The 10,421-nt window shown below is 45.2% G+C and overlaps 1 non-coding gene across 1 annotated transcript; it reads left to right on the plus strand.

The window, feature by feature from the left end:
* The first annotated feature begins 7,703 nt into the window (after nucleotides 1–7,703).
* Nucleotides 7,704–7,795, plus strand: Trnai-uau (transfer RNA isoleucine (anticodon UAU)). Its single transcript is given in 2 exon segments — nucleotides 7,704–7,741; nucleotides 7,760–7,795. It is a non-coding gene; the product is annotated as a tRNA-Ile (tRNA).
* The last annotated feature ends 2,626 nt before the right edge of the window (nucleotides 7,796–10,421 follow it).

The raw sequence follows: 10,421 nt of genomic DNA on the forward strand, positions 1-10,421 counted from the left end.
AAGATACCACACGTTCAATGGAAGACATGACATCATGAAACGAGGCAGGGAGACAATGCTGGGCGGTAAATAGAACATCCAATCAACAATTTTTCACTGCGCTCAAGGTTGGTTTCTAGCCAAATGGATTCTTCGATAGTTTCTAGGTCTTTCCGTCTAACGGATTTCAGTGAATCGTCAATGGCAATCAGCACGCCACCGCCTTTCTGTTTGGTTTCACTGAAATCTCGGTCACTGCGGAAGGTGGCGTAGGTCGGGGGGGAAAAAGTCAGATGAGGGAATTTCAGTGCCTAGCCAGGTTTCAGAAATAGCAATAATAGGAAAAGAAGACGAAAGAACATTAGAGAAAAACTCTCGTGTCTTGGTACGTAGACCACGAGCATTTTGGTAGAATATGTCTACGTTACACGGCACTTTCGATTCCAGTCACTTGCTCAGAGGGATGAAGCATGTCATCGTGCAGCTCCCCACGAAATGGCTTGAAGAGGCATCCGAGGGGCCACATCGAAGGGCCATTCAGGCGTTGTAGTGTTTCCTTGTCGACTTCGATGTAGAACGAAGAATAGGACTGAAATTTGGTTTGAAGTCGCCGGCAGGAGATAGAAGCAGATCGAATGAAGCAATATGTTTTTTGATGTCAGCAACAGTGGTGTCCGGGCTCAGCTTCGTAACAAAAATGGCCTTTGGCCGTTGTGGCCGTTGAGCTACAGATATATTCGATGTTGTCATAGCTCCAAAAGAGGCGGGTTTCTTCTTTCTTTCCCCCTCAGTCACCGCTGCATAAGAGGCTGTCGCAGGCATCACACTGCCACGCTCGGACGTGTCTACGTCAGCTGGCGGCGAATTCGAAGATGAAAGAGTTTTGGAGAGAGGTGGTTCAGAGCAGGCAGGTTGCTCGGAAGTCACTGATCGGTCAACGATCACATGCGCTGGGGGGATCACAGGTGCCTTCACTGCCACTCCGGCCGTGCGGCGCGGACACATGGTGCGAATTCGGATGCGATTCGTCGTACGGCTGTTCGTGCCAACAGCCGCATCCGACAGACGCCCAACAGGTTCCATCAGCGTGCGGAGACGATTCGCACGCCGCACGGGCATCCAACTTGCTGAATGTAGCCGCGCGGCTGCCGCGTCGGTCTGCCGGTCGCAGCCAATGGTAGCGCGGGAGACGCCTGACGTCACGCCTCTGGCGGCGCGTTTGTTGCTTGTTTGTTTGTTTGCGCGTTTGTTGGACTACGTTCGGACGGCTCCGATCATGAAAAACGTCGGATAAACTTTCTTTCTGACATCAAATAACCCATGACGTTTGAAGTGTGTCATTTGTGCAAGGCGACGCCCGTTTCCGAACCACTAGCGAGATATCGAGCCGTGATGGAAGGCCACTTCGCAGCCGCACCGGCCGTCTCGGCGAACCGGCCCGCTTCGCTTCCACCGTTGCTCGTCAAATCGAGGCCTACGAGAAAACCAATTGCGCATGTAAACGCGTGTCATCAGCGTAAAAGTTTTAATCGTGTTGATAAAAATAAGTGCTCGACGATCAGCTCGCGTTTGATCGCGAACGGCGCTAGCGACAGCGTACGCCTTGCTATGCCTACGCTCGGTGTCGTGACAGGCCTACTCTCGGAGTCGCGAGTGAATGCGGGCTGTTGAGATGTTTGTCGCTTGCGAAGGCGTAGCTTTATTGGCAATGTTCTTACAGAACGAAGCGTGGCTGCGTAAGGTTGTTTGTTTTGCAGTCAACGAAGAGGATGCGATGTCTTCCGAGCGTGCAAGCCGGGGTGCCGTGTGTGGGCGGAGCCTGCGCGCTGATTGCTCGTTCGCCCCCCATGTGTCCTGAATCGCCGTATACCGCGTGCGGCGTCGCACGTCGGATCGGATGCCGAATCGCACCATGTGTCTAGCGCTTCACGCAGGAAGCGGACCTCTGCACGAAGGGAGGCGACCACGCGGGCTTGTTGTTCAACACCGCGGGAATGATCCTTACGGAGGCGCTCGTTTTCTTCGCGTAGTTGGGATACCTCGTCGCTGAGGAACGAGATGCCCTCCAAAGCGTCGAGGAGAAGGCGGCGCAGCCCGGGGGGGGGGGGGGGGGGTGATTCTTAAAAGGAAGAAGGAAATGGAAATTGGGTGTGGAGTGCACGATAACTGTCTCTCAAGTGAGGACACCTCCACCGATACACTCACGGGGGATTGGGGATTAAAGGGACAGTGAGAGTGAAAAGAGTATAGTAAAAGAAGAAAAAGAAAGAGATCGCCATCCGGAGGGGTGCACGTGGCGAGGGAACCGGTTTGAGACTGCAATGCTCATCGCTGCACGCCGCCGAGTTGTCTTCGCTAGGCTTACCAGCAGCCCGGCTCAGATCACATAAATTGCAGCAAAACGAGCGCGATGCAGACTTCAGAAGTTGCAGCTCTTCATCAGGCCAGGTTACACAGTTCGCATGAACACGTTTAGAGCAATTTTCACAGCGGAAAAACTGCTGCTTACCGAAAAACGGGCAGGAGCATAGCAAGCATGCATACCGACTGGGAGCCATGGTGCGGGACTATAATAATAATAATAATAATAATAATAATAATAATAATAATAATAATAATAATAATAATAATAATAATAATAATAATAATAATATATTATTATAATTGGCTCAACTGCCTACATGGTGCATCAGATATCTTGCACTTTGAGTCTTCAGCTGAAACGAGGACCAGAATGTTTCAGTCGGTAAAATCGAATTATTGAAGTAAACTCTATTATGTAGTATTTCGAAATTATTTAGTGAATCTATAAATATAGACAAGAAGAAAGATTTAGCTCCCCTTTGAATGTCTCGTCCCGTTTGAATAAAGTTGGGCATGTGGTTAATTATATTATCCATGGTAAGCCTATACCATTAGGAAAGCTGGCACAATTCGGTTTCGGAATGTTTCATCCCGCTTTCGTAATATTAGGTAAAAAAAGGGGCCACAATTTTTTAGTCCGTAAAATGTAATTAATGAAGTAAATGTGTTCACTTAGTATCTCGAAATTATCTAGTGATTCTATAAAGGCAAGCGTGAAAGATGATGACTTTTTAAGGGCTCGATTTCCTTTGCTAGACACAATATTAACCCATATATGCCCAGTGTCCTACATATAGGACGATTCTTTGATGCACTCTAACATCGCTATAGAGATTTAACTCCGGAAGCGACTTGCTCAGAGATCACAACCCAACTATGCTCGTTTCCGCCTAGGGATGGTAAAATCGATGAACAATTAATCGATCGAAGGTCCACAATTAATCGATTAATCGTCATCTATTTGCGACATTCGATTAATCGATTAAAACTATTCGATTAATCGATTACGGCTCACCCCACTCCCGGCCCCAACATCGCCCATGGTCGGAGCGCATGACTGCGAGGCGCGTTATCCTTTGACTGCTTTCACTACAGCGCATATTTGTGCGCTAGCAGAACGAGCCCGGAGCTGGCGGCGGCCATACCCCATAGTGAAAGACATGAACTCGCCCTGATCTCCGTCGCGTACGGCGTCCAACTCCAAGCACTACCCAATGCTTCAAGCCCGGGCAGGAGGTGGCTCCACCCCATCGAGGCAGAAATGAACTTGCCCGCTTCTCTCCGGCTCACAGTCTACTGCTGCTACTGCCTCATACGTGCCAGCGCATCGTCTTGTTGCTTATTTTGTTCGTGTTTGTTTTTTGCCACGCTGTTTCATGGTGTAGCCGCATAAACGCATCTCTCCTTACATTTGATAAACGACTAGTTTTCGTCGCCTGTAGTGTCAATCGCAACTTTCTTTGTATTTTACTAAACCATCAGATTTTACTCGTTTCTTATGTAAGTGCGGCATAGTAATATGCGCTGCTTATTTCCTGACTGGTTCTTAGTGCCTTTCTGCTTTACTCATTAGCAAATAAAATATTCTTTACCAATTAAAATATAATGAAAGAGAGAAAATATATTATAAGGCAGAGAGGGTGACCTGAGCTAGTACGCGCCTGTCTGCTGCTCTGCACCGGGGAAGAGGCAACGGGGGGAAAAGAGTGATGAAGTACGATGATGGGGAGAGGATTAGGTAATCCGAATATACATAATAAGACACGTTTGCTAGCGTAAAGAGGACAAGGATGCTAGCAACCATCTTTTATTATGCTGTATATCAACTAGCCCAACTGTCCGTCTTTTCATTCATTCATTCATTCATTCATTCATTCATTCATTCATTCATTCATTCATTCATTCATTCATTCATTCATTTGTTTGACAATACATGATTGTATTGGTGCAGGAGACTAAAGGAGACTATGAGTCGCCTGACTAGGCCTCAAGCACCACCCTGTAGATTTGTCACACAACGCAGCTGCATTGGAAAAACAAGAAGTGCATGAGTACAACATTTTGATTAAAGGGGAAGAAAAACTTATAGAAACATAGTGTAACAAGACAAGGGAAATGGATAACAGAGTCACTTATATGACTACAAAGCACATGTAAATAAAAGAGAGCAGTAGTTATACAAATATAAATATAAATGCCGGCGTTCTAATGGGAACATATATGGAGGCATTCATAAGTGAAAAAGCCAGGCATATAATACTATTATACAATATAAAATAGCCACGTAAATTGAAGGGTTCAAGTTATGTGGAATATAAAGCAACTAATTATGTCCAAGGAAGTACATCTTCGATTTCTTTCTGAAAGTGGACACGGAAGAGGAATCTGTGGTTAGTACTTGCGGATGGATGTCAAACAGATGAGGGATTTGCCATTTTAACAGTTGCTGACCATAGGCAGTCCTCGTCTTTGGTTTAAAAAAAGCAGAATGCCTGAAGTTGTAGTTTTGGATGCTGCTTGTAGGGTTGCAAAAAAAAAAAAAACGCTGAGTGTCATTTTTGTACTCCATAAATATAAACTCAGCGAGACGCTGGCTATATATCTCACGAATGCCAAGAATGTGGTCTGATGAAAAACAGGAGGATATATGTTCATAGTATGACAGGTTGTGAATGAAACGAACAGCTTTTTTTTTTGCATAAGATACAGGCTATTAAGATTAGACTGCGACGTAACTCCCCAAATCAGAACACAGTAGTGCAAACGCGAGTAAATTGAAGAAAAGTATAATTGACGTTTTAACGACTTCGGTAACACAGTCCGGTATCTGTTTAGCATAACTATTGATTTGGCTAGGTTGCTCGCTAGAAATTCTACGTGTCGTGTCCATCGCAAATTTTCCTGAAATTGCATTCCAAAAAAACTTATATTGAGACACGTTCCAATACCTGTGTCTTGAATAAAAGCGGAGGGGATGAAGGAAGTGGTTTATTGGTAGCGCGAAATATAATAAACTTCGTTTTGGTGACATTTAAGTTCAACTGTTTAGTGTTCAACCATTCTTCTAAGTATTGTAACCACATGTTGGCGGAATCCATGAGGCACGGAAAATTAGAAGACGAAAAGAAAACACTCGTATCATCTGCATAAAGCATTATTTCGGGGGTGTGAGGGATAAAGACAATATCATTAATATAGAGAATAAACAAGGTAGGCCCTAAAATGGAGCCTTGTGGTACGCCACGCATAATGGTCTCTAGGTCTGACTTGACATTGTTGATTAAAACAAATATGCTTCGGTTAGAGAAATAGCTCCGTATAAGATTCAACGTTAAACCCCTGATTCCATGTCCTGGTAAAGTTGCAAAGGGAATTTCTTGCTTAATTGAGTCAAATGCCTTCTTAAAGTCTAAAAAATACCAACAGTGTATAATTGGTTTTCTATATTTGCTAATAATTTTTCCCTAATATTAAGTAATGCGTTTTCTGTAGATCTTTTTTTTCTGAAACCCATATTGGATGTTGTGATAACAAGTTATGCTTATGCAAGTAATTCACCAATCTAGAGTTAATCACTTTTTCCACAATTTTCGAAAAACATGGAAGAATTGATATAGGCCTATAATTGCTGATATTATTGATATAGCCCCCCTTATGTAAAACAGTAATTCTAGCTATTTTTATTGTGTCAGGAAATATTCCCGTAAACAATATAGAATTGGTTATTTCACAGAATACTTCCGATATCAGATCGGCGACTTCTTTAATTGGTAAGGCCTTAATGTTATCAAAACCTGCCGAGCAGTTATTTTTAAGCTCATGTATAATGCTAAAGATCTCTTATTGGGTAAATACCATTTTCATAATTGTTCAGCTAGCTTTCCTGCGATGCAGTTAATGACAGCTAGTCACTTCTACAAACAGCGTTCAAGCGCGGTTTGCTTGCGCTGGGGCGCGGAAGATAGACTCAGCTCTCTTGACACGAACACGCATAACAGACAGCATGGGCAACTACGACCTCGTCTCCACTTGAAGCACGAAAGTTGCTGCCATTAGTTGAGAGAAAATGTAGCGCAGGAATGCGCACTCGCGAATTGTGAAAAGGGTCTTATAGACCCTTTGTGTAATCCGCAACTTTACGCGTCGGTTTACTGAACGTCTAGCATCCAGTGCATTACTATTGAAGAAGTGACCTTGTAGCATTTAGTAATACTGTATGGTCGCATATTTAGGGAGAAATACAGCTCTCAGCTAGAGGCTCCCGTCTTCTGCTGTGACAAGAAAGAAGGACAGTCGCGAAATTTATGTTGTAATGTCTGATACACTAGATAGCGCTCACAGTTCAGGCTGTACGCACGATCGAAAAGGTGCGAGTGGCGCCGTGTTAAGGCAACGATCAGATGAAACCTGCGGAGTATACTGGCGCTGCTGCTGTTTGTTCTAGCCGGGAGGCAGAAACTCATATCACTCTATTTCCCGTAGTTGCCTGTACCGATGGTTTGTTTGAGGCCGTTATGTTCCTGTGTAATCTCTGCATGGGTGACCTCAAGGAAAAGATCGCGTCAGTCCGCACTTATAGTATTATGTAGGGATTCCACAATATCTCACCGATAAACCGAGAAAAGATGCCGTACTTACGAGAGCGAGTGTCTTATTTAATTCCTCTTCCTCCTCGTCTCTCTTTTACCTTTCTCGGGATTTCCTCACCCTCCGCCACATTGCATGTTTCAGCTGCGATTTTCCAACAACATGTGGTCCCCGAACGCGCCTCCGGTTTCGATGAGCTAGAGTAGGCAGGCTTCGAGAAAATACGACCTGCTGCCGAATAGTCCAGGGATGATGGCTACAGATGCTTGAATACGCGACATCAACCAACGACGACGAGCCCCTTCTGTCCACTGTGCGAAAGTGGGAATTTTCGCACACTGGACACAAGGGGCCCGTCGTCGACACTTTCGAAAGTGGGAATTTTAGATCGTCAGCGCGTCTGATAAAAAGATTTGGGTCCATATCAAACACGAACGATGCCTCTCAAACAAAGGAATATAGGTTTTAAAGCACCCATAAAAAATGTCGATTAATCGATTAAAACATTCCACCGAAGACAATTAATCTATTAAAGGCTAAATCGATTAAAGAATAACGATTAATCGATTAAAATTTTTAATCGACCATCCCTATTTCCGCCGAAGCATACGAGGCATACGGGTGTTTCAGACGGACAGCAAGCAAACGCGGCAGTTATTGATAAGCGACCTATACATCAGGCTAAAACGAAAAAGAAAACCGGGATGAAAGTGCCCCGCAAGCAAAGCTGCAGATAAGCGCTGTGTGCGTACAACAAATGGTCGCAGCCGCCTTCCCCAGTGGCGCAATTGGTTAGCGCACGGTACTTATACGACAGTTCTCGTGAGCTATGCCGGGGTTGTGAGTTCGAGCCTCACCTGGGGAATGTCTTTTTTTTTAATTTCTTTTTATTTAATTAAGGATTATACAGGGTGCCCCAGCATCACACAGCACGATTGAAGAATAGAGGAACGGCGTTACGCAAGCAAATCTAGTGCATATTATTCTTAGTACCATAGCCGTGCGCACGGGGGGGGAGGGCGCAGGGGGGGCGGCCGCCTCCCCTAATCATCTAAGAAGGGTGGGGGCGCATAATCTGCCTCATACATTGACTTAGTAGGGGGGGGGGCTGCGATGAACCTTCGCCCCCCCCCCCTGATGGGGAACCCAGCGCACGCCTATGCTTAGTACACTGCAGTAGCCGCGGCTAATTCTTTTTGTTAATCCGGTTTACTTAATTAGTCATAATTATATCTGCAACTCGAGAAGTACTCACCTAACTGTCAAAATGTTAATGAGGCATATGTAGGCATGTTCAAATCAAATCTAATTGCGCTATTTTTAACAACGTGCTAACTTTGCGCTCATTAACTCCGGTTGATCAAGAAAGCCCGCGAAATATGAAAAGTGACACGTCACTAGGCCGCTGCGCGCATCAGGAACCAGCGCCCTCAAACAGGTTCACTGTGAGGTAGCCAGTATCAGGGAAAAAATGCATATGCACAAAAAATATTCATCGCCCTAGGGCGATGAATATTTTCTGCGCCTCCCCGGCTGAAGAAACGCAGCGCTTGGTTTTACGGAGTCAGGATGCAATCAGAACAGCGCTCCGGCCGCGTGATCAGTGAGAACAGTAGGTCGTCAGATGTGGACAATGATAGTGGAATACTTTCGACCGGAACGAATCCCAGCAAAATTTCTATGTATATCGTACCCTTGCCAAAATGCTGAACGCTGTCTCTGACAAAGGACAGCAGACAAAGCGGTTGCTTGCAGCGCGTTTATTTGAGGGCTCTGGACTCCTTTGAGGGTGCTAGCGCAGTCACGTGTTATTTTTTTATATTTCGCGGGTTTCTTTATCAGCCGGAAAAAATGAGTAAGTAATTAATACGTTGTTGAAAAGTGTGCAGTTAGATGCAATTTATTTGAACATCTGCATATGTATGCCTCACTGATATTTTCTTAATAACGCGTGTACTTGCCGAGGTATAATTATAATTATGGCCAATTAATTAATACCCATTAACGAAAAAAAAATAGTGGGTGGCTACTACAATCTACTAGGAATGATATGTACTAGGTTTGCTCCGCGTAACGCCATTCCTGCTTTTTAAAATCATGCTGTGTGATAGTTGGGACACCCTTATGCTCTAAGCTGTCGACTCGTAACACTAACCTTTCACACATGGGCGCCAGTCGGAAGGGGTCATGGCGAGCGACTGAAGCGCTATGGGAGGGTGGCGATAAGCGTTCGCCGTGACATCTGATAGCTTATCGCTAAGCAAAGGTGACAGCGATGTGGAAGTAGTGTCCAAGTGCGCGTACTCCGGTTGACTCAACTTCCCTGTACAAGTCGGACAGCTGCGCCACTAGACCGCAAAGGCAGCACCGTAGACGGATATGCAGCTACTGGGTGATCATATATCATCAGGTCTGGAATGTTGGACAGATCACACCATAGGCGTGCACACGAGGGTGGGGTGGCGGGGGGCCTGCGTTGCACATCGCTCCCCCCCCCCCTTCCTTATAGAAAACGCCTATATGCACCAGAACGGGCTCTCGCGCGCTATTCCAAAAGCGAAGACTGGGATAGAGAACCTTTAGTAAGTAAAGTTATTTGTAGTTCAAAATCCTTGCGATATAGCTTCCTTGGAAACATGAAAAATTCCGAGCTTCACTTTGACAGAGCTCAATTTGCAACTCTGAGTCGAGTGACGAAGCGTGAGCGTTATTCCAGGGATAACGACTTTGTGAAAATTGTTTCATATTGCGCGAAATTACATAAAGGCGGCGTTTTTATACCAATCACAGAGGTTACAGTAGCTCGCTGAATCAATCGGAGTTGACAACGCTGGCAAGTTCCACGGTGTTGTCGAAGCGGTAGCGTCAAAAATGACACCTCTGGTAAAATATTCTAGAACACTATACCTCTGGTCATATCAAACGTCATCCCACTTGGTGTTCATGGCGGCAGGTGTCGGCACACGCAGCGCCCTCTGGCCGGTGACAGGTGTCTATTAGTCGGTGTTCATCGTGTTCATTCCCGATCTTGTAGGCATAAACAGTGAACGAATGGGGAGAGTCGTAAACGATAGACAAGAAAGCCCGGACTGCCATTCTATGACTGTCTTGAGCCGCGCTCAAGGCAGCTCACTGCCTTGAGGGCGGCTGCAGTCTTTGTTTTAAAGGGACACTAAAGTGTAAACAATGAAATGGTACAGATAAGCAAATATTACTCTGAAAACTCTAATGGCGCACTAATTTCACCACCGTATTTTTAAATCTCACGCCGAAATCCCCGCGCATGACATTATGTACTCGATGTGTATTTTTCCGTATTTTGTTGACGTTGGTCGGCGTATTTTCCCGAAACCCGGTATGTCGGTTTCACATTTTTGCACTTATATGTTAACGAAGTTAATTGTTTCACGGTAGACCAGAAAGGTTACCTGAAGAGCAGCGCTTTATTTGGCCGCGAACTTTGAGTGCACATTTTTTTTTTCAACTAATGA

Source organism: Rhipicephalus sanguineus, chromosome 8, assembly GCF_013339695.2.
Source record: "Rhipicephalus sanguineus isolate Rsan-2018 chromosome 8, BIME_Rsan_1.4, whole genome shotgun sequence".
NCBI classification, from domain to species: Eukaryota; Metazoa; Arthropoda; class Arachnida; order Ixodida; family Ixodidae; genus Rhipicephalus; species Rhipicephalus sanguineus.